The sequence below is a fragment of the Phocoena phocoena genome, unplaced genomic scaffold, assembly GCF_963924675.1.
Source record: "Phocoena phocoena unplaced genomic scaffold, mPhoPho1.1 SCAFFOLD_41, whole genome shotgun sequence".
Taxonomy (NCBI): domain Eukaryota; kingdom Metazoa; phylum Chordata; class Mammalia; order Artiodactyla; family Phocoenidae; genus Phocoena; species Phocoena phocoena.
The window spans coordinates 73,572-98,483 of record NW_027077433.1 but is presented as its reverse complement, the minus strand read 5'-3'; the positions used below and the strand labels follow the sequence as shown (position 1 = coordinate 98,483).

Here is a 24,912-nt window from a genome sequence, read left to right as displayed (position 1 = left end):
TTTTTTAATACATGTATATTGGAGTATAATTGCTTTATAACACTGTATTAGTTTCTGCATTACAACAGAGTGAATCACCTGTATGTATACATATATCCCCATATCCCCCCTTCCTGAGGCTCCCTCCCACACTCCCTATCCCACCCCTGTGGGGGACATAAAGCACTGAGCTGACCTCCCTGTGCTATGCGGCAGCTTACCACTAGCTCTTTTACATTTGGTAGTGTATATATGTCAGTGCTACTCTCTCACTATGTCCCTGTCTCCCCTTCCGCCCTGTGTCCTTAAGTCCGTTCTCTACATCTGTGTCTTTATTCCTGCCCTGTCACTAGGTTCGTCAGTACCATTTTTCTAGATTCATATATATGTGTTCGCGTACGGTGTTTGTTTTCCTCTTTCTGACTTACTTCACTCTGTATGACAGACTCTAGGTCCAACAACCTCACTACAAATAACTCAGTTTTGTTCCTTTTTATGGCTGAGTAATACTCCATTGTATATATGGGCCACATCTGATTTATATATTCATCTGTCGATGGATATTTAGGTTGCTTCTATGTCCTGGCTATTGTAAATAGTGCTACAGTGAACATTGTGGTACATATATGTTTTTGAATTATGGTTTTCTCCGGGTATATGCCCAGTAGCGGGATTGCTGGGTCATATGGTAGTTCTATTTTTAGCTTTTAAGGAACCTCCATACTGTTCTCCATAGTGGCTGTATCAGTTTACATTCCCACCAACGGTGCAGGAGGGTTCCCTTTTCTCCACACCCTCTGCAGCCTTTATACATTGTTGTATTAATTTCTGCTGTGCACAAAGTGATTCAGTTATATATATATATATATATATATATATTCTTTTCCATTATGGCTTATCACAGGATATTGAATATAGTTTCCTCTGCTATACAGTAGGTCTTTGTGGTTTGTCCATCCTATGTAGAATAGTTTGCTTCTGCTATTTCAAAACTCCCAATCTTTCCATCACTCTCTGCTTGGCAACCACAACTCTGTTTTCTATATCTTTGTGTTTGTTTCTGTTTCACTGACATGTTCATTTATGTCCTGTTTTCGATTCCACATATAGGTGATATTATATGGTATTTGTCTTTCTCTTTCTGACTTACTTCACTTAGTATCATTATCTCTGTGTCCATCCATGTTGCTGCAAATGGCATTATTTCATTCATTTTTTATGTCTGAGTAATATCTATTGTATACATATACCACACCTTCTATATACATTCATTTATCAATGAACATTTAGGTTGTTTCCATGTGTTGGCTATTATAAATACTGCTGCAAGGAACATAGGGTTTTATGTATCTTTTTGAATTATAGTTTTGTCTAGATATATGTCCACAAGTGGGATTGCTAGATCATATGGCAACTCTCTTTATAGTTTTTTTGAGGAACCTCCATACTGTTTTCCGTAGTGGCTGCACCAACTTACATTGCCACCAACAGTGTAGAAGCGTTCCCTTTTCTCCATACCCCATCCAGCATTTGTTAATTGTAGGTTATTTTAATGATGGTCATTCTGATCATTGTGAAGTGATACGTCATTGTAATTTGTATTTGCATTTCTCTAATAATTAGTGATGATGAGCATCTTTTCATGTGTCTATTGGCTATCTGTATGTCTTCTTTAGAGAAATGTTTCTTTAGGTTTTCTACCCATTTTTCCATTGAGTTATTTGTTATTTTGTTATTGAGTTGTATGAGCTGTTTGTAAAATTTGGAAATTAAGCCCTTGTCAGTCTCATCATTTGCTAATATTTTCTCCCAGTCCATAGGTTGTATTTTCTTTTTGATTATGGTTTCCTTTGCTGTGCAACAGCTTATAAGTTTGATTAGTTACTGTTTCTTCTTTGCTTTTACAGTAAGTCCCCTACATATGAACAAGTTCTGTTCCAAGAGTGCATTTGTAAGTCCAATTTGTTTGTAAGTGCAACAAACTTAGCCTAGGTACCCATCTTACACAGTCGACTATATGGTATTGTACCATAATAGGTTTATAATACTCTTCACACAAACAATACATAAAAAACAAACACAAAAATAAAGAAAACATTTTTAATCTTACAGTACAGTAACTTGAAAAGTACAGTAATACAGTACAGCAGCTGGGATACTTGGGCTGGCATCGAGGGAACAGGTGAGAAGAGTTACTGATTAGAGGAGGGAGAGGAAGTGGGAGAAGGTAGAGGTGAAGGATTATCAACAGTAGGAGACAGAGGGCAAGCTGCCATTTCACTCATGCCTGACGTTGATGGCACAAGTTCTGGTTCCTTGCTGGATTTAATTATATCAACCCTCTTGAAAAAGTGATCCATTGATGTCTCGGTCGTAGCTCTTTTTTTTCTCATTATAGATGACAAGGTAGCACTGGATTTCATTCTGAATGGCTGCTGCCACCTTTGGGTACCATTCTAGGTTCGGGTCCTGTGCCTCAAAAACTAACAGTGCTTCCTCAAATAAAGAAGATTCCCTTGCCGTTTTCTGTGTTGTGAATCTCTTTAGTTCTTCAGTTACTTCTTCTTCCTCCTGTCCCTCTTCATCCTTTCTCTGGGCCTCCAATTCCATCAGTAAGCTCCTCATGTTGCACAGCAAGGAGTTCAATGAAATCGTCCTCTTGCAGATCTAGCTCCAGCTTCTCACTAAGTGTCACTACGTTGCTGAAGGCCTCTTCAGACTTCTGGTCTACCTTCTCAAATCCACAAAAATCATGAACTGTGGGCAAAGGTTCTTCGAAACACCATTCATGGTGACGACCATACCTTCACACCATGCAAACTCAATGTTTTTATGGTCCTGTAGATGTTATAGTCCTTCCAAAGTTGTCCCTAGGTTGTTCCTGATTTGTCACTTACCTTTACTGCCTGACAAAAAGTGTGACATAAATAATATTTCTTGAAAGTCGCTCTAACCTGCTGGTTCATAGGTTGGATGAACAACGTAGTATTTGGTGACAGATGCACTACTTTGACGTTGGGATGAAAGTCATCCATGGATAGGGGGTGGCCCAGAGCATTGTCGATCAGCAAAAGAATGTTTTGCTGGAACGTCCTCCAAGCAATATTTCTGTACATCTGGGATAAAGTGGTGGCAAAACCAGTCCTGGAACGTGGCCTGTGTAATCCAGGATTTGGGGTTATGCTTCCACGCAACAGGAAGAGAGCCCTTGGGTATGTTTTTAAGGGTTCTTAGGTTCTCTGAATGATAAATTAAGAGAGGCTTCAGCTTCAATTCACCGGAAGCATTGCCACCAAACAACAGTTAGCCTGTCCTTTTCTGCTTTACAGCCTGGCATCAACTTTTCCTCCTTACAGATGTAACTTCGGTCTGGCATCCTCTTCCAGTAGAGTTGTGTCTCATCCACATTAAAAACCTGGTTGTGTAAATACACACCATCATCAATAATTTCTCAAAGTGTTTCTGGAAGTTCCAGGACAGCTATGCTATCTGCACTTGCTGCCTCTCCACTTACTTTTGCATTTTGAAGGTTGGCTCTAGCTTTGAACCGATGAAGCCAGCCATGGCTGACATTAAAAGACGTGCCCTCTGATTCTTTGCCGTGTTTCTTCTTCAAGTCTTCATAAAGGCTTTTAGCTTTCTCTTGAATCAGCATTAAGCTGAGCAGGACTCAGCGCTGACGTTGATCCTGCATCTGCACACTGAGAAGTTTCTCCCTCTCCTCCATCACTTTTCCATGCTTCTTCGATATTTTGTCAAAATCATCGGCACGACAGACTTCCCATGTTCCATGATCTTGTCCTTGTTCTTTAGATTTGTGCCAATGATTGAATGATTCACGTTGTAAGAATGAGCGATGTCTAACATCTTTTTGCCTCGCTCCACTCTCTCAATTACTTTCACTTTGGCCTTCTTAACAGTACCAGCTTGGCCCTTCTTAACAGTACCAGCTACATCACCGCTGCCTTTACGCTTGCTTCCAGACATCTTGGGCTTGAAATAAAGGTACTCTACTACTGTACTCTATACAGTACTGTAAAGAACACAAAAGCACAACCACTTATAGAGGATGCACGCACATGACAATGTATGCCAGACACGTGAACTAACTTACATGCGAATTGGACATGCGAATGGACGTTTGCATCTTTGAAAGTTTGCAACTTGAAGGTGCGTATGTAGGTGACTTACTGTATTTGTTCTGCCTAGGGGGAAATGCCTAGGAAAACTGTGGTATGATTTATGTCAGAGAATGTTTTGTTTATGTTCTCTTCTAGGTGTTTTAAGGTGTCCTATGTTATATTTAAGCATGTAAGCTGTTTTGAGTTTATTTCTGTGTATGGTGTGAGAGTATGTTCTGACTTCACTGATTTGCATACGGCTGTCCAACTTTCAAAACACCACTTGCTGAAGAGACTATCTTTTCCCCATTGTATATTCTTACCTCCTTTGTCGAAGGTTAATTGACCATAGGTGTGTGGGTTTATTTCTGGGCTCTCTATTCCATTCCATTGATCCATGCATCTCTTTCTGTGCCAATACCATGCGGTTTTGATTACTCTATCTTTGTAGTGTTGTCTGAAGTTTAGCAGGGTTATGCCACCAGCTTTTTTCTTTTTCCTCAGGATTGTGTTGACAGTTCTGACTTTTTATAGTTCCAGATATATTTTAGGATTATTTGTTCTAATTCTGGGGAAAGTGTCATGGGCAATTTGATAGGAATCACATTAAATCTGTAGATTGCTTTGGGTAGTATAGCCATGTTAACAGTTTTAATTCTTCCCATCCAAGAGCGTGGGATGTCTTTCCATTTCTCTGAATCATCTTCAGTTTCCTTTACTAATGTTTTGTAGTTCTCAACGTAGAAGTCTTTCACCTCCTTGGTGAGGTTTATTCCTAAGTATTTTATTTTCTTGATGCCGTTCTAAAAAGGATTGCTTGTTTACATTTTCTTTCTGATATTTCATTGTTAGTGTAAAAAAATGCATCCAGGGACTTCCCTGGTGGCTCCATGGTTGAGAATCCGCCTGCCAGTACAGGGAGCATAGGTTTGTGCCCTGGTGCAGGAAAATCTCACATGCCGTGGAGCAACTAGAACTGTGTGCCACAAGTACTTAGCCTGCACACTAGAACCCGTGAGCCACAAGTACTGAGCCCATGTGCCACAACTACTTAAGCCCGCGTGCCTAGAGCCTGTGCTCTGCAACAAGAGAAGCCACTGCAATGAGAAGCCTGTACACCACAACGAAGACTTGCCCCCGCTGGCCACAACTAGAGAAAGCCCGTGCACAGCAATGAAGACCCAATGCAGCCAAAATAAATTTAAAAAAGAAAAGGAAAAACCAAGAAATGCAACTAATTTATGTATGTTAATCTTGTATCCTGCTACTTTGCTGAATTTGTTTATCAGTTCTAGTAGATTTTGTGTGGTACTTTTAGGGTTTCCTTTATATATATTATCATGTCATCTGTATATAATGACAACTTTACCTCTTCCCTTCCAATGTGGTTAGATTTTATTTCTTTTTCTTGTCTGATTGTTGTGGCTAGGACTTCCAATACTATGTTGAAGAGAAGAGGTGAGAGTGGGCATCCTTGTTTCAGATTTTAGGGGGAAGGCTTTCAGCCTATGAACATTGAGTATTATATTGGTTGTGGGTTTGTCATAAATAGCTTTTATTATGTTGAGATATGTTTCCTCTATACCCACTTTGGTAAGTGTTTTGTTTTTTTTTTTTTTTTTGGTATGTGGGCCTCTCACTGTTGTGACCTCTCCCATTGTGGAGCACAGGCTCTGGACGCGCAGGCTCAGTGGCCATGGCTACGGGCCCAGCCGCTCCGCGGCATGTGAGATCTTCCCGGACTGGGGCACAAACCCGTGTCCCCTGCATTGGCAGGTGGACTTTCAACCACTGCGCCACCACGGAAGCCCTGGTAAGTGTTTTATCATCAATGGATGTTGAAGTTTTTCAAATGCTTTTTTGGCATCTATTGAGATGATCATTTGTTTTGTGTTTTTCCTTTGTTGATGGGGTGTATCATGTTGATTTATTTGCATATGTTGAAACAACTTTGTGACACTGGGGAGAATCAAATTTGGTCATGGTGTATGATCCTCTTATGTGTTGTCAGATTCAGTTTTCTAATATTCAGTTGAGAATTTTTGCATCTATATTTATCAAAGATATTGGTCTGAAATTTTCTTTTTTTGGTAGTGTCTTTCTCTGTGTTTTTTTTAAAGTCTTTATTGAATTTGTTCCAATATTGCTTCTGTTTTATGTTTTGGTTTCTTGTTTGTGAGGCATGTGGGATCTTAGCTCCACCATGAGGGATTGAACCTGCCCCCCCTGCACTGGAAGGCGAAATCTTAACTGCTGGACAACTAGAAAAGTCCCCATCTGTGTGTTTTGTTTGTTTGTCTTTAGTAGATTTCTTTATTTATTTTTGGATGCATTGGGTGTCCGTTGCTGTGCACGGGCTCTCTCTAGTTGTGGCAAGTGGGGACTTCTCTTCATTGTGATGTGCAGGCTGTTCATTGCAGTGGCTTCTTGTGTTGCAGAGCATGGGCTTTAGGTGCACGGGCTTCAGCAGTTGTGGCTATCAGGCTCAGTAGTTGTGGCTCCTGGGCTGTAGAGTGCAGGCTCAGTAGTTGTGACACACAGGCTTAGTTGCTCCATGTCATGTAGGATCTTCCCAGACCAGGGCTGGAACCTATGTCCCCTGCATTGTCAGATGGATTCTTAACCACTGTGCCACCAGGGAAGTCCCCCCCATCTGTTTTTTTTTTTTTTTTTTTTTTGCGGTACGCGGGCCTCTCACTGTTGTGGCCTCTCCCGTTGCGAAGTACAGGCTCCGGACGCGCAGGCTCAACGGCCATGGCTCACGGGCCCAACCGCTCCGCGGCATGTGGGATCTTCCCGCACCGGGGCACGAACCCGTGTCCCCTGCATCGGCAGGCGGACTCTCAACCACTGCGCCACCAGGGAAGCCCCCCCCTCATCTGTTTTTGATATCAGGGTGATGGTGGCTTCATAGAATGTCTTTGGAAGTATTCTTTACTCTTCAAGCTTTTTGAAGAGTTTGAGAAGAATCAGTGTAAGTTTTGCTTTGTATATTTGGAAGAATTTGCCTGTGAAACCATTTGATACTGGAATTTTGTTGGTAGAGAGTTGTTTTTAATTACAGATTCTGTTTTGCTTTTAGTGATCAGTATGTTCAAGTTATCTATTTTTTCTTGATTCAGTTTTGTTCGGCTGTAAAAAAACCACATATATTTTTAGGTTATGTTATCACCTAAATACTTACCATGTATTAGACCACAAAAAAGTGAAGAAAAAAATATTAAAATATTTTTTCAAATAGAAAATGTATTGAAATATTTTTAAGAAATTGGGATAATAATACTAATTACAATAATGACAAATTGTTCTGAACTTAAAGACTATTTTATCTAAGATGGTTATTATATGCTTATTATAAGCATGATATTATATGCTTATATATTATATGATATTATATATGCTTTTTATATGATTATTATAAGCATGATATTATATGCTTATTATTTTATTGTTTTTAAATACATGGAATGTTTTCTCCTTTCTAACGTAATTCTTTCATTTTACCTGTATATTGTGAAAAAAATTTAGTTGCACATAATATAAAAAATTACACTTTAATAGGAGATATTAATCCAGTTACATTTACTATAGTACTGAAAATACTTAGGTTTAGAGTTACCATGTTATCGAGTGCTGTTTTTTATTTATTTTTTTTTTAAAAAATTAATTTGGGGGGAAGCATAAATTATTTATTTATTTATTTATATCATCTTATTGGAGTATAATTGCTTTACTATGGTGTGTTAGTTTCTGCTTTATAAGAAAGTGAACAAGCTATACATATACATATATCCCCATATTTTCTCCCTCTTGCATCTCCCTCCCACCCTCCCTATCCCACCCCTCTAAGTGGTCACAAAGCACTGAGCTGATCTCCCTGTGCTATGCAGCTGCTTCTTACTAGCCATCTATCTTACATTTGGTAGTATGTATAAGTCCATGCCACTCTCTCACTTCGTCCCAGCTTACCCTTCTCCCTCCCCATGTCCTCAAGTCCATTCTCTATGTCTGCTTCTTTATTCCTGTTCTGCCCCTGGGTTCTTCAGAACCATTTTTTTTCCTTTTGTTTAGATTCCATATATATATGTTAGCATACAGTATTTGTTTTTCTCTTTCTGACTTACTTCACTCTGTATGACAGACTCTAGGTCCATCCACCTCCCTACAAATAACTCAATTTCATTTCTTTTTATGGCTGAGTAATATTCCATTTTATATTGAAGATGTGCAACATCTTCTTTATCCATTCATCAGTTGATGGACAGTTAGATTGATTCCATGTCCTGGTGATTGCAAATAGAGCTGCAATGAACATTGTGGAACAGGTCTCTGTTTGAATTATGGTTTCCTCCAGGTATATGCCCAGTAGTGGGATTTCTGTGTCATATGGTAGTGGTAGTTCTATTTTTAGGCTTTTAAGGAACCTCCATACTGTTCTCAATAGTGGTTGTATTAATTTACACTCCCACCAATGGTGGAAGAGTGTTCTCTTTTCTCCACACTTCTGCAGCGTTTAGAGTTTGTAGATCTTTTTGATGATGGCCATTCTTACCTGTGTGCAGTGATACCTCATTGTAATTTTGATTTGCATTTCTCTAATGATCAGTGATGTTGAGCATTCTTTCATGTGTTTATTGGCAATCTGTATATCTTCTTTGGAGAAATGTCTATTTAGGCCTTCTGCCCATTTGTGGATTGGGTTGTTTGTTTTTTTTTTTGATATTGATCTGCATGGGCTGCTTGTAAAGTTTGGAGATTAATCCTTTGTCAGTTGCTTCATTGGCAAATATTTTCTGCCATTCTGAGGATTGTCTTTTCATCTTGTTTTCGTTTTCCTTTGCTGTGCAAAAGCTTTTAAGTCTCATTAGGTCTCATTTGTTTATTTTTGTTTTTATTTCCATTTCTCTAGGAGGTGGGTCAAAAAGGATCTTGCTGTGATTGATGTCATAGAGTGTTCTGCCTATGTTTTCCTCTTAAGAGTTTTATAGTGTCTGGCATTACATTTAGGTCTTTAATCCATTTTGAGTTTATTTTTGTGTATGGTGTTAGGGAATCTTCTAATTTCATTCTTTTACCTGTAGCTACCCAGTTTTCCCAGCACCACTTATTGAAGAGGCTGTGAATTCTCCATTGTATATTCTTGCCTCCTTTATCATAAATAAGGTAACCATATGTGTATGGGTTTATCTCTGGGCTTTCCCTCATGTTCCATTGATCTATATTTCTGTTTTTGTGCCAGTACCATACTGTCTTGACTACTGTAGCTTTGTAGTATTGTCTGAAGTCAGGGAGTCTGATTCCTCCAGCTCTGTTTTTCTTCTCCAGATTGCTTTGGCTGTTCGGGGTCTTTTGTGTTTCCATACAAATTGTGAAATTTTTTGTTCCAGTTCTCTGAAAAATGCCATTGGTAGTTTGATAGGGATTGCATTGAATCTGTAGATTGCTTTGGGTAGTATAGTCATTTCCACAATGTTGATTATTCCAGTCCAAGAACATGGTATATCTCTCTATCTGTTTGTGTCATCTTTGATTTCTTTAATCAGTGTCTTATAGTTTGTTGAGTAAACGACTTTTGTCTTCTTAGGTATGTTTATTCCTAGGTATTTTATTCTTTATATTGCAGTGGTAAATGGGAGTGTTTCCTTAATTTCTCTTTCAGATTTTTCATCTTTAGTGTATATGAATGAAAGAGATAACTGTACATTAATTTTGTATGCTGCAACCTTACCAGATTCATTGATTAACTCTAGTAGGTTTCTGGTAGCATCTTTAGGATTCTCTATGTGTAGTATCATGTCATCTGCAAACAGTGAGAGCTTAACTTCTTCTTTTCTGATTTGGATTCCCTTTGTTTCTTTTTCTTCTCTGGTTGCTGTAGCTAAAAATTCCAAAAGTGTGTTGAATAATAGTGGTGAGAGTGGGCAACCTTGTCTTGCTCTTGATTTTGGTGGAAATGGTTTCACTTTTACACCATTGAGAACGATGTTGGCTGTGGGTTTGTCATATATGACCTTTATTATGTTGAGGAAAGTTCCCTCTATGCCTACTTTCTGGAGGTTTTTTTTAAAATTATAAATGGGTGTTTAATATTGTCTAAAGCATTTTCTGTGTCTATTGAGATGACCATATCGTTTTTATCCTTCAGTTTTTTAATATGGTGTATCACATTGATTTGCATATATTGAAGAATCCTTGCATCCCTGGGATAAACCCCAGTTGATCTTGGTGTATGATCCTTTTAATGCGCTGTTGGATTCTGTTTGCTAGTATTTTGCTGTGGATTTTTGCCTCTATGTTCATCAGTTTTATTGGGCTGTAGTTTTCTTTCTTTGTGACATCTTTGTCTGGTTTTGGTATCAGGGAAATGGTGGTCTCACAGAATAAGTTTGGGAGAGTTCCTCCCTCTGCTATATTTTGGAAGAGTTTGAGAATGATAGGTGTTAACTCTTCTCTGAATGTTTGATAGAATTTGCCTGTTAAGCCATCTGGTCCTGGGCTTTTGTTTGTTGGAAGATTTTTAATCACAGTCTCAATTTCAGTGCTTTGGATTGGTTTGTTTATAGTTTCTATTACTTCCTGGTTCAGTCTTGGAAGCTTGTGCTTTTCTAAGAATTTGTCCATTTCTTCCAGGTTGTCCATTTTATTGGCATATTGTTGCTTGCAGTAATCTCTCATGATCCTTTGTATTTCTGCAGTGTCAGTTGTTACTTCTCCTTTTTCATTTGTAATTCTATTGATTTGAGTCTTCCTTTTTTTTCTTGATGAGTCTGGCTAATGGTTTGTCAATTTTGTTTATCTTCTCAGAGAACCAGCTTTTAGTTTTTTTGATATTTGCTGTTCTTTCATTCATTTCTTTTTCATTTATTTCTGATCTGATCTTTATGATTTCTTTCCTCTGCTGACTTTGTTTTTTTTTTCTTTCTTTCTTTCTCTAACTGCTTTTGGTGTAAGGTTAGCTTGTTTATTTGAGATGTTTCTTGTTTCTTGAGGTAGGATTGTAGTGCTATAAACCTCCCTCTTAGAACTGCTTTTTCTGCAGCCCATAGGTTTTGGGTCTTCATGTTTTCATTGTCATTTGTTTCTAGATATTTTTTTTAATTTCCTCTTTGATTTCTTCAGTGATGTCTTGGTTATTAAGTAGTGTATTGTTTAGCATCCATGTGTTTGTATTTTTTACAGATCTTTTCCTGTAATTGATATCTATTCTGATAGCATTGTTGTCACAAAAGATACTTGATACGATTTCAATTTTCGTAAATTTACCAAGGCTTTTTTTGTGACCCAGGATATGATCTATCCTGGAGAATGTTCCACGAGCACTTGAGGAAAAGTGTATTCTGTTGTTTTTGGATGGAATGTCCTATAAATATCAATTAAGTCCATCTTTCTTAATGTATCATTTAAAGCTTGTGTTTCCTTATTTATTTTCATTTTGGATGATCTGTTAATTGGTGAAAGAGGGGTGCTAAAGTCCCCTACTATGACTGTGTTACTGTCGATTTCCCGTTTTATGGCTGTTAGCAGTTGCCTTATGTATTGAGGTGCTCCTGTGTTGGGTGCATACATATTTACAATTGTTATATCTTCTTCTTGGATTGATCCCTTGATCATTATGTAGTGTCCTTCTTTGTCTCCTGTAATAGTCTTTATTTTAAAGTCTTTTTTGTCTGATATGAGAATTGCTACTCTAGCTTTCTTTTGATTTCCATTTGCATGGAATATCTTATTCCATCCCCTATCTTTCAGTCTGTATGTGTCTCTAGGTCTGAAGTGGGTCTCTTGTAGACCGCATATTTGCCGGTCATGTTTTTGGATCCATTCAGCCAGTCTATGTCTTCTGGTTGGAGCATTTAATCAATTTACATTTAAGGTAATTATTGATATGTATGTTATTATTTCCATTTTCTTAATTTTTTGGGGTTTGTTATTGTAGGTCTTTTCCTTCTCTTGTGTTTCCTGCCTAGAGAAGTTCCTTTAGCATTTGTTGTAAAGCTGGTTTGGTGGTGCTGAATTCTCTTAGCTTTTGCTTGTCTGTAGAGGTTTTAATTTCTCTGTCAAATCTGAATGAGATCCTTGCTGGGTCAAGTAATCTTGGTTGTAGCTTTTCCCCTTTCCTCACTTTAAATATGTCCTGCCAGTCCCTTCTGGCTTGCAGAGTTTCTGCTGAAAGATCAGCCGTTAACCTTTTGGGGATTCCCTTGTATGTTATTTGTTATTTTTCCCTTGCTGCTTTTAATATTTTTTCTTTGTATTTAATTTTTGATAGTTTAAGTAATATATGTTTTGGCATGTTTCTCCTTGGGTGTATCTTGTATGGGACTTTCTGCACTTCCTGAACCTGATTAATGATATCCTTTCCCATATTAGGGAAGTTTTCAACTATAATCTCTTCAAATATTTCCTCAGTGTCTTTCTTTTTCTCTTCTACTTCTGGGACCCCTGTATTCTAATGTTGGTGTGTTTAATGTCCCAGAGGTGTCTCAGACTGTCCTCAATTCTTTTCATTCTTTTTTCTTTATTCTGCTCTGCAGTAGTTTTTTCTACTATTTTGTGTTCCAGGTCATTTATCCATTCTTCTGCCTCAGTTATTCTGCTATTGTTTCCTTCTAGAGCATTTTAAATTCCATTTAATGTGTTGTTCATCATTGTTTGTTTGCTCTTTAGTTCTTCTAGGTCCTTGTTAAACGTTTCTTGTATATTCTCCATGCCAGTTCCAAGATTTGGGATCATCTTTTTTTTTTTTTTTTTTTTTTGGGATCATCTTTACTATCATTACTCTGAATTCTTTTTCAGGTAGACTGTCTATTTCCTCTACATTTGTTTGGTCTGGTGGGTTTTTACCTTGCTTCTTCATCTGCTGTGTGTTCCTCTGTCTTATTTGGCTTTGGGGACTGTATTTGGGGTCTCCTTTTCGCAGGCTGCAGATTCGTAGTTCCCGTTGTTTTTGGTGTCTGCCCCTAGTGGCTGAGGTTGGTTCACTGGGCTGTGTAGGCTTTCTGGTGGGTGTGTCTGGATCTTGTCTTTCTGGTTGACAGGTCTGCATCCGGTGGTGTGTTTTGAGGTGTCTGTGGCCTTATTATGATTTTAGGTAGCCTCTCTGCTAATGGGTGGGCCTGCATTCCTGTCTTGCTAGTTGTTTGGCATGGGATATCCAGCACTGGACCTTGCTGGTCTCTGAGTGGAGCTGGGTCTTAGCATTGAGACGGATATTTCTGGGAGGCATTTGCCATATGATATTACAAGGTGCCAGATGTCTCTGGTAGACCAATGTCCTGAACTCGGCTCTCCCAACTCAGAGGCACAGGCCTGACACCCGGCCGGAGAACCAAGACCCTGTCAGCCACATGGCTGGGGGTGAGAGCAAGAGGTAGCTTTGGTACATCTCAAAGACCACCAATGAGATTCACTGACCATTTTCTCTCCAGAAGTGAAGAAAACAAAAGTCGGTCTTTGGCTAGTCAGCCACTTTGGTTGCCAGCCTCCAAGATGGCCCTAATTATTGCCTAATTATCTCCCAGTCTTCTTGTACCTGTGTGGCTCCTCACTCTTGAAAAGGGCTTACTGTTTAACTAATAAGAAATTGTAGAAATGACAAAGTGCAGCTTCCAAAGTTATGAAAGACATTGCAGCTTCTACTTTGGTTCCTGCTAGATCACTCATCCTGGGGTAAGCCAGCTGCCATGTCATGAGGACACTCAAGCAGCCCTAAGGAGAGATCCATGTGGCAAGGAACTGAGGCCTCTTACCTACAGCCACGTGAGTGAGTCATCTCAGAAGTCAAAAGATTTAATTTTATTTATTTTTGGTTGTGTTGGGTCTTTGTTGCTGCACAAGGTTTCTCTAGTTGTGTCAAGCAGGGGTTACTCATTGTTGTGGCGCACGGGCTTCTCCTTGAGGTCGTTTCTCTTTTTGGTGGAGTATGGGCTTCAGTAGTTGTGTCATGCAGGCTCAATAGTTGTTGCTTGCTGGCTCTAGAGCGCAGGCTCAGTAGTTGTGGCACACGGGCTTAGTTGCTCTGCAGCATGTGGGATCTTCCCAGACCAGAGATTGAACCTCTGTCCCCTGCATTGGCAGGCAAATACTTACCCACTGTGCCACCAGGGAAGTCCAGTGTGCTCTTTTTTAAACCTAGTCTGTTTTCATTATTTTCTGTCTTAACAATTATGTATTAATTTAAAAAAATAATACTCCTTTCTACCCCTCCTGTTTGAGGATTATATATGAAGAAGTATGTCTTATTTATTAATCTCAAATTTTCACCTTTTAAGAAGTAATCACAATGTCAAGTATTTAATACCTTTCAGTTCCACCTTGAAAAGCATGGCTATTAAAGTGCTAATATAATTACCTTCCCTAGTCTATCGTTTTTTTCTTTTTGTTATGTATAAAAAACAACTAAAAACATGCATGGTTTTTAAGGAAATGACAAATTTCAGAAAATTCAGAATCTGAATACACTCTATACATAGCTTCTAGATAAAGACACAGAAAATTGCCAGATACTCAGAGGCCCCCTGGTCCCATTCTAGTGACTCCCCTTAAGGTTTAATATTGTTCTTGTATCTAACAAAAAGATCCTGTTACCTGTACTTTGTAGTTTATATAAATGTTATGGCACAATAAAATCACTTTTGGATTGGGCTTTTTTATTTTATGTTGCTAGTGAATATGCCTGTATGGTTTCCTGTTATTGTGATCATGCGTTGCCACTGTTGCATAGGATTCCATAGTGTAAATGTTTAACTATTAATTAATTTATTCCAATGTGTATTACAATATGAGTGATTTTCAGTTTGTGTCTATTGAGAATAGCACTGGTATATAAATTCTAGAACTTGAGCTTTGGTGGTGTGTGTATAAATTATTGTTCAGTATACATGTAGTAGTAAAATTTTCGAGTCATAGCTTTAATGTGTTTATCTTTTTAGATATTTCTAAATATTTTCAAAGCATGTGCACGATTTTTCTTTTTTTTTTACATCTTTATTGGAGTATAATTGCTTCACAATGGTGTGTTAGTTTCTGCTTTATAACAAAGCAAATCAGTTATACATATACATATGTTCCCATATCTCTTCCCTCTTGCATCTCCCTCCCTCCCACCCTCCCCATCCCATCCCACTAGGTAATCATAAAGCACCGAGCTGATCTCCCTGTGCTATGCGGCTGCTTCCCACTAGTTATCTATTTTACGTTTGGTAGTGTGTATATGTCCATGCCACTCTCTCGCTTTGTCACAGCTTACCCTTCCCCCTCCCGATATCCTCAAGTCCATTCTCTAGTAGGTCTGTGCCTTTATTCCTGTCTTACCCCTAGGTTCTTCATGACAGTTTTTTTTCTTAAATTCCATATATATGTGTTAGCATACGGTATTTGTCTTTCTCTTTCTGACTTACTTCACTCATTTGTATGATTTTTCATCCTTAGCAGCAGTAAATGAGATTCAAGGATTATATACATTCTTGTCAAACTTGATAATACCTGTCATTTTCATTTGAACTTTCTGGTTGGTGAGTGATAATTAAAGGTATCACTTTTTTGCATTTAATTGACTACTAAGAAGCCACGCATCTTTTGGTATGTTTACTTAACATTCTGTACTATCTTTTTTGAAATATCTTTTGGTGTATTTTCCCCATTTTCGCTATTACATTATCTTCTTATTGAAGACTTCTTTTTTTTTTAACATCCAAAGATTTCTTATTTAGGAGTTTTTAATATATGCTTGCTATGAGTTCTTCTCTCTTTCTGTCTCTCCTCTTTCTTTAGATGAGTGTCAGTTTTTAATGTTAATAACATCAGATTTGTTATTTTCCTATTTATTTAGTCTTATTTCTATTTAGTTATGCCGTATTCTTATCTGTAGCAGAACACATTATTTATTCTAAAGCACAAGTATATTTTCGTTTCTTCAATAAATCTAATTATTAATCTTTAAATTTAAGTTTACTTTCTAAACTACATATGTTGTATCACAGTGAGTATTAATTTTTCTATGACAGCTGAAAGGTTACATTTATTCAGAAAATGTTGTATTCAGCTTTCTTTTCACTTGCTCCTACTTCTCATTGATTCACAGAGGTAAACATCACTTCATCCATGGGTCTGACTTTTCTCTGATTTCTCATGGTCATTCTTACTAATTCGTCTGGCCTCCTGAAATCTTTAGCAATCCCATTATTCCACAGAAGCAAAAACCTTCCTTGGGCCTTTTTCCTCAGAAGATTGATTATTCCCACATTTTAAATGGGAGATTGCAATAAGTTAGGAGAAAATGTCACAAGGGTCTCTCATTATTTTTCACATCTTGTATCAGCCTCTGTTTGCACTCTGTGTTCGAAGATTTTTGTACAACACATTGATGGAAGATGCCAGTTGTTTCTCACCTTGAGGCAAAAGACAGATTAATTACCTGACAAATAAAATAAAGACAGTGTCTTGCTCTGCCCAAATGTTGGACAGGAATGCTTGCATCCTAATTAAAAAGTTTCATGTGACTGAAGCTTAAGATTCCTAAGCTTTAATCCATACTTGCACTATGCACAACACCCAACAGGACTGCTTTACATAACCCCATGAGACATTGGTGTGCAAGTGGAACAGATAAAAATATAAAACTATTGCTGTCATTCTGTGTCATAAAAATGATTTTTTGTCTCATTTAAAATATTTTTTTCTAAAACCCAAAAACGTGTCAGGCTAAAATATAGGAATTTCAAATATGGTAAATCTAAGACCCTTCAGATTTCTTTCCAGTTTTGTTGATGATGGGATGCCATCAGAGATATGACTTCATTAAACACAATAGGTAAGATTCCTTCATAGGCCTGATTAGGGAATATGAAAATAATCCCTGGAAAAATCTGGACATTTTCTAGTTCTCAAGTATTGGTTAAGATGGTAGAAAGGGCCCTTCATTGTCCTATATGTGAATGCAGATCATTTGAGAGAGGTGGGGATAAAACAAGCAGCCTAAGTATCCTTTATGTTTGTTGTACTACTGGTAGAAAGAGGAAGGCTCAACATGTCACCATGGTTGATATAGCACATAAGCTGCTTGAAACTACACAGAAATATACCTACTTGTATTTTCTGTGCAGGTACCCTCTCTTTTGGTGTGCCCTGATACCTCCCTCAACTTATGTACCAACTCCAGCAGCATTAAGCAGAGATCCAAAGAAATCTATTCTTTGGAATTATGAGGAAGGGAAGACTCGAAAATTTTATAGCATGTTTTATACAAATCTACACGTCACCATCTTTTTCTATATGATGCCATACATGGAAGGTCAGGAGGTTCAGGGGATTCTGGAAGCACCAAGGTCTGTGGGGTTCATCACGGGTGCATTCATGGGCAATAAAAGAGAAGGGCCTTACCTTGCTCACTTTCTCAATGCTAGTAGCTACAAAAAGAAGAGGACAGCAGACATCTTAGGGAGAAAATCCAACATTAAATGAAATGTCCTAATTACTCTAGGCAACCTCTCATGATAGCCTCCCATAAGTCCTCGAATCCCTACATACTTGCACAAGGGATAGTGTAATATTAATGGAGCATGTGACTGCAGATTAACATTATTTTTGTTGAAAAAAATGAAAGTAGGTTCAAGTGATAGGGTTTGAAAAGGGTTCACAGTGCGAGGGAAACTACTGTAACAATGTGGACAGAACCCTTTGGATGGATTCATCATGTTTTTGTTTTTGTTTTTTTGCTGCTTCAGAATCTGTAGTAGAGATTGGTGTGTTCCATGATGCATTCCCGCTTCTTATAAGTTTTAGATGGAATTCCCCATTAGGAAGAAGTGCACATAAGGAAGATTAGTGAGTCAAACTCCTCTGCTCTCTGTCAGCAGTGGGTGTAAAGGGATTTAGACCAAGTGCTTTCATCCTTTGACGTGCAAAGTTTTCACTATATAAATGATGTTTTGTTTGTTTGCAAGTCAGGAGCCTTGGTCTCAATATCCCTGTTTAAAAAGTGTTATCACATGTCTGACAGAAAGAATTGCTGATGATACTGGAAAAAATTGAGAGTTGTCCTTAACAATTTTTGTAACAACAAGTTTTGTAGCAACATGGATGGACCTAGAGATTGTTATACTGAGTGAAGCAAGTCAGACACAGAAAGACAGATATCATTTGATATTGCTTATATGAGGAATCTAAAAAAGAATAAAAAGGTACAAATGAACTAATTTACACAACAGAAATAGAGTCATGGATATAGAAAAGAAACTTATGGTTACCAGGGGATAAGTGGGGAAGGGATAAATTGGGAGATTGGGACTGACCTATACACACTAGTATATATAAAATAGATAAGTATTGATAAGGACCTGCTTTATAGCACAGGGAACTCTACTCAATGTTGTGTATTGGCATATACGGGAAAAGAATCTTAAAAGCAACAACAAGGGTTTTGGGATAATATAATAAATATAAATGTGCAAACCTTTAACATGAAAGGAAAAATCAGTTAACTCTGTGGTCCCTGTTATGGTGTAAACATTTTGTACCTCTAATTTTAAAATTTTGAAACCCAGCTCCCATGTTGATGGTATTAGGTGGTGGGGCTTTTGGGAGGTGATTATGTCATGAGGCCAGAGACCTCAAACATGGAATTAGTGGCCTAATAAATGTAGCACACAGATCTCATGCCCATCACATGATTTCATTGCCGAGCGAGAAAACCCACATTATGAACCAGATATTGGTCCCTCACCAGACACTAAGTCAGCTGGCAACTTGTTCTTTTTTTTTTTAATTAATTAATTAATTTTTTGGCTGTTTTGGGTCTTTGTTGCAGTGTGCCGGCTTCTCATTGGGTGGCTTCTCTTGTTGCGGAGCATGGGCTCTAGGTGTGCGGGTTTCAGTAGTTGTGGCACACGGGCTCAGTAGTTGTGGCCTGTGTGCTGTAGAGTACTGGCTCAGTATTTGTAGTGCACGGGCTTAGTTCTTCCATGGCATGTGGGATCTTCCCGGACCAGGGCTCGAACCCGTGTCCGCTTTATTGGTAGGCAGATTCTTAACCACTGCACCACCAGGGAAGCCCCTGGTAACTTGTTCTTGAACTTTTCAGCCTGAGCAGTTATGAGAAAACAAAAATATTCTGTTGTTTATAAAATACCAAGTCTCTCGTATTTTGTTTTAGCAGTCAAAGAGCTGGCTGAGAAGAAATATCTGTGAGCTTGAAGACATATCAAGAGAAACCTTTAAATCTCAAAAGAAAAGAGAAAATGGGCAGGAAAGAGATCAGCAGAACAGAGTAATCAGTAATTGTGGAACAATGAAAATGCTGTGACCTATACATAATGGGTGTAGCAGGAGGAGAATAAAGATAACAAAGAACAGAAAATAGTTTTTAAAAATGACTGAGAATCTCCCCAAATGAATGTCTGGCACTAAATCCACAACATCCAAACTTAGAGGAACATATGAATAGTAAAGAAAACTGACCAATATCTCTCAGGAACATCAGTGCAAAAATCCTCAACAAAATATTAACAAATTGAATCCAACAATATTTTGAGAGAATTTTATATCATGAATGAGAGGGAGTAATCCCAGGTATGCAAGGCTGGTTCAAAATTCTAAGATCAAATAATTATATCCATCATATCAACACCCTAAAGACAATCATTAGCATATCAATAGATTCAGAAGACCTTTGAAAAAAATCTAACACCCATTCTTCATAAAAACTCTCAGTTAAAGAAATAGACTGGAGCTTTCTCAAGTTGATAACAAAGATCTACAGGAAACTTTTATCTTACGTCATGATTAATGGTCAAAAACATGAAGCTTTTCCACTAAATTCAGGTAAAAGCAAGGATGTTCCCTTTCATGACTCCTTTTCCATATTTTACTCCAAGTCCTTGCTAATGCAATAAGGCACAAAAATAAATAAAACAAATACAGATTGGGTAGAAAAAAATGACAGCAGCCTAAATAAAATGTAGACCAATATACTTTACGGACACCTCACCAAAGAAAATAGACACTATGCATATAAGTATACAGAAGAATAATTCAGATTACATGCTGCCATCAAAAAGCAAATTAACAATACAATTACATACGATTTTAGCCATTAGAATGGCTAAAATGTGAACAATGACAAGAACAAATTCTGTAGGGGATGTGGAACAATAGGAAATGTCATTTGTTATTGGTGGAAATGAAAAATAGTACAGCTACTTTGGTAGTCTGATTGACACTTGCTATAATACTGAACATTCCCTTACTGTACAATCTGGCAAGTGTTCTCATGGATATTTACTGAAAGTAGTTTAAAACATACTTCCAGACGAAAACCTGCATATGGATATTTATAGCACCTAATTCAATATTGCCAAAACGTGAATGAAACTAAGGTGTTCTCCAATAGGTGAATGAAATGATATAGTATTAATATATTCTGTGAATGGGATAATATTGAGCACTACAAAAGTAAGCTATCAAGCCATAAAAAATGGTGGGAATTCTTTCTTTCTTTTGAAATGTAGGTGATTTTCTTTATTTTGTAATTTAAAGTTTCTTGGAGTATAGTTGATTTACAATTTCATTTCTGCTGCCCAGCAAGTGATTCAGTTACACACGTGCATATAGTCATTCTTTTTCAGATTCTTTTCTGATAAAAGGTATTCCCAGAATATTGAGTAGAGTTCCCTGTGCTATACAGTAGGTCCTTGTTGCTTATCTATGTTATATATAGCAGTATTCGTATGTTTCCCCCAAGTTCCTGATTTGTCCCTACCCCCCACATTTCCCCTTTGGTAACCATAAGTTTGTTTTCCAAGTCTGTGAGTCTGCCTCTGTTTTGTAAGTTAGTTCATTTGTATCAATTTTTAGGTTCCACCTAGAAATGATATCATACAATATTTGTCTTACTGTGTCTGACTTACTTCACTTAGTACAATCATCTCTAGGTCCATCCATGTTACTGCAATTGGCATTATTTTCTTCTGTTTTATGGCTGAGTCATGTTCTATTATATATATGTATCACATATTCTTTACCTATATTCATATGTTGATGGACATTTTGGTTGCTTCCATGTCTTCGCTATTGTAAAGAGTGTTGCAGTGAACATTGGGGAAGATGTGTCTTTTCGATCTATGCTTTCCTCCAGATAGGCGCACAGGAGTGAACTTGCTGGATCATCTGGTAGCTCTATTTTATTTTATTTCCTTTCATTTCAATTTTTTTGGAGGATAGTTGATTTACGATGTTGTGTTACTTTCTGCTGTACAGCAGAGTGAAGCAGTTATACATATATCCAATCCCTTTTGGATTCCTTTCCCATACAGGTCATTACAGAGTATTGAGTAGAGTTCCCTGTGCTATACCGTAGGCCCTTATTTGTTATCTCTTTTATATATAGTGGTGTGTATATGTCAATTCCAATTTCCAGTTTATCCCTCCCGTCTCCCCTTACTCTGGTAACCTCCATTCTGTGCCCCATAGTGGCTGTTACCAATTGGCATTGCCACCAGTAATGTAGTATTGGTGGCGCAGTGGTTAAGAATCCGCCTGCCAGTGCAGGGGACACAGGTTCGAGCCCTGGCCCAGGAAGATCCCACACGCCACAGAGCAACTAAGCCCGTGCGCCACAACTACTGAGTCTCCGCTCTAGAGCCCACAAGCCACAACTGCTGAGCTCACGTGCCACAACAACAGAAGCCTGTGTGCCTAGAGCCTGTGCTCCACAACAAGAGAAGCCACCGCAAACAGAAGGCTGCGTACCACAACGATGAGTAGCCCCCGCTTGCTGCAACTATAGAAAAGCCGCATGCAACAAAGAAGACCCAATGCAGATGAAAAAAACAATAATAATAAGTAGTAGGTTTCTCTTTTTTCCACACCCTCTGAAGCATTTCTTGTTTCTAGACATTGTGAGGATGGCTATTCTGAGTGGTTCCAGGTGATACTTCTTTGTACATCTGATTTGCATTTGTCTAACATAAAGCAATGTTGAGCATCTTCATATGTGCTTTTTTTTTTGAACAGTGTGAGTAAAGTTTACCCATTGAAAAAGGGTTATTGAAAGGTTGCCTTGTTTTGAAGTCTATTTCGATTACCTACCCCAAGGTATTTCTTGAGGGCTGTTGTCATTTACAGCTCCCCAGGCATTGTAAATATGAAGTGCCTGTAAGGTCCAGTTTTAGAATTGTTGTTATGGGAAACAGAAGGTGGCAGGATTTCTCCTGTCCCCCTGTGGTTACTGACACAACCTTAGATGTAGGGAAAGTCCTGTTCCTGGGTTTTAAATTAGAGTGGAATGTGCCTGACCAAACATGTACGGGCTTCTGTCCCATTCCTTCTTCCCCGTTACCCTTCATCCCCTGAACAAGTATAAACCCCTGCAAAATCACCTGTTGAGGGTGCTGTCTTGTAGAGTGGGATGACCCTAAAGAAGGAGTCGGGAGGTCGGAACCCAAACACCAAGATATGTTGAGACCAGGTGATTTTCCAAATGTCATCCAGCCCAGAGAGTCCACCATCCTTTGGGTGTCAGAGGGTTGGTTTAGTAGTATGAGGGCACACTTAGATCTGGAGATTGTGATCCCATGCAGAGGGGACCAGGTACTACATGTTCAGGGGGTCAAATTAGCTGGCATATCCTCCCGAGGTCCTCAGGCCCACAACAGTCCAGCCTTGGGACCAAATTGTGTCTGTGTCCAGGGATGTAACACTAGCACGTTAACTGAGACTAAATGAATTTAGTGATCATTTTTCTTTTCTATAATTCAATTTTAAATTTATAATGGAGTATAGTTGATTTACCATGTTGTGTTCATTTTTGATATACACCAACATGATTCACTTATACAGAGATGACTATATATTCTTTCTGGAATTATTTTCCCATTGAGCTTACTAAAGGGTGTTGAGAAGAGTTCCAAGTACTCTACAGCAGGGCCATGTTGATTACAAGTTTTCTCTCTGTAAATATGTATATACTAACTCCAACCTCATGATTTATGCCTCCAACACACCTTTCCAGTTTGGTAACCATAAGTTTGTGTTCTAAGTCTGGGACTCTGTTTCTGTGTTGTAAGATAGTACCTTTGTATCAATTGTTAGATTCCACCGATAAGTAATATCATATGATATTTATCATTGCCTGATTTATGACATACTTAGTATGAATGTATCTATGTCCTTCTGAGTGGCTGAAAATGGCCTTATTCCATTCATTTCATGGCTGAGTAATATTCCATTGTATATATCTACCATAATTTCTTCATCCAGTCTTCCTTCCAAGGACGTTTAGGTAGCTTCCAAGTAGAGGCTCTTGTAAACAGGGCTGCATAAATTTTGGAATGCCTGGGTCCTGTCAATGTACGTTTTTTCCAAGATACAGGCCCAGGAGTGGAAGCGCCATATGCTCTGAAGCTCTGTTTTTGAGATTTTTAAGGAATCACCACCCACTTCTCCACAGTGGCTGTTGGCAATTTACATTCTCACCATCAGCTTGTCAGGGTTCCCTTTTCTCCATGCCCTGTCCTGCATTTCAGGTTTTACATTTTGTGAGCTTGGCCATTCTGACTGGTGTGAACTGATACCTCTTTGTAGTATTAATTTACATTGCCTGCCTGTTTTGTTGGCCAAAAATGGAGTAAGGGTTTTTCCTGAATATATTAAGGAATAACGCATATGGCCTTTTTGGCAAACTGCATCATTGGCGATGTTCAGCACCTTGCATGTGCTTTAATGGTGAGTGCAAGCTACCTCTTGAAATCCCTTTCCTGCAATTCTGCCTTGCTTACAAGGCCTTTACGAATACTTGGCTCAAGAAATGACTCCATTAGAGGTGTCAATTACAACCCTGCATGTTTGTGAATTGCAGTGCCCCTGAGCACCAGTTTTCAACTTGTTGTTTAGGGAAGCAGCCACAAAGGGGCAGGATTTCTACAGACCCATTCCGGTTACTGGGGCACCTACCTGAAGGATAGGGAAATTCTTCCTCCAGATTAGGAAACTAGAGTGGCATATGCCTGTCCAAACATCTAGGGCTTGTGTCTCATTCCATCCCCCCATTCCCCTTCTTCACACGGAAAATTCCAAGCTGTGCAAAACAGGCTGCTGAGTGTGCTGCCTTCCCAAAGTGGGGAGACTCTAAGCCAAGGAACTGGGGACCCCGAATACCAGAAGTGGAGATGAGGTGACTTTCCCAAACTTTCCCGAACACACGGTGTACCATCCTCTGGATGTCCCATTCATGTTTTAGCTGTACAAAGGGTCCCCCTGCACCTGGAGATATGGGACCCATGGAATGGGGGCCAGGCATTATTACTCTAAAAGTTCTGCATTTGCTGTCCCATCCTCACCAAGCCTCTCAGACCCACGAGTGTAGAGCCTTATGTCCCATCCAGCTGTGTGTCTACATGTGTTCAGTCCAGGTTGCATCACAGCCCTTGAAGAAATTTTGTAAGAATTTCTCTCTCTCTCACTGTCTTTTGTTCTTGTTATTTAATTTTAAAATGGGGTATAGCTGATTTTCAATAATGTCTTTCTTCCTGCTCTACATCTATCCACTTGATTCACTTAAAGAGAGACATCAATAAATTCTTTTACAGATTCTTACCAGTCTTATATGTCCTTTTCCGGTACAACACTGTGCTGTGTCCAACTCTTTGAGATATGCAGTAGGTCCTGTCGATTACCTATTTTGTTTATGGAACTGTATCTATGCTAATTCCAACCTCCTCGTTTATGCATCACCCCACCCCGCCATTCTACTTTAGCAGCCATAAGTGTGTTTTCTAAATGTGTGACTCTGTTTTGTAATTGAGTTCGTGTGTAGCCATTT

General features: G+C 38.6%; 1 pseudogene; it reads left to right on the top strand.

Annotated features, from left to right (window-relative positions):
• Window positions 1–4,106: 4,106 nt before the first annotated feature.
• LOC136143275 (RAD52 motif-containing protein 1-like) overlaps window positions 4,107–24,912 on the top strand; it is a 64,041-nt pseudogene continuing 43,235 nt past the window's right edge.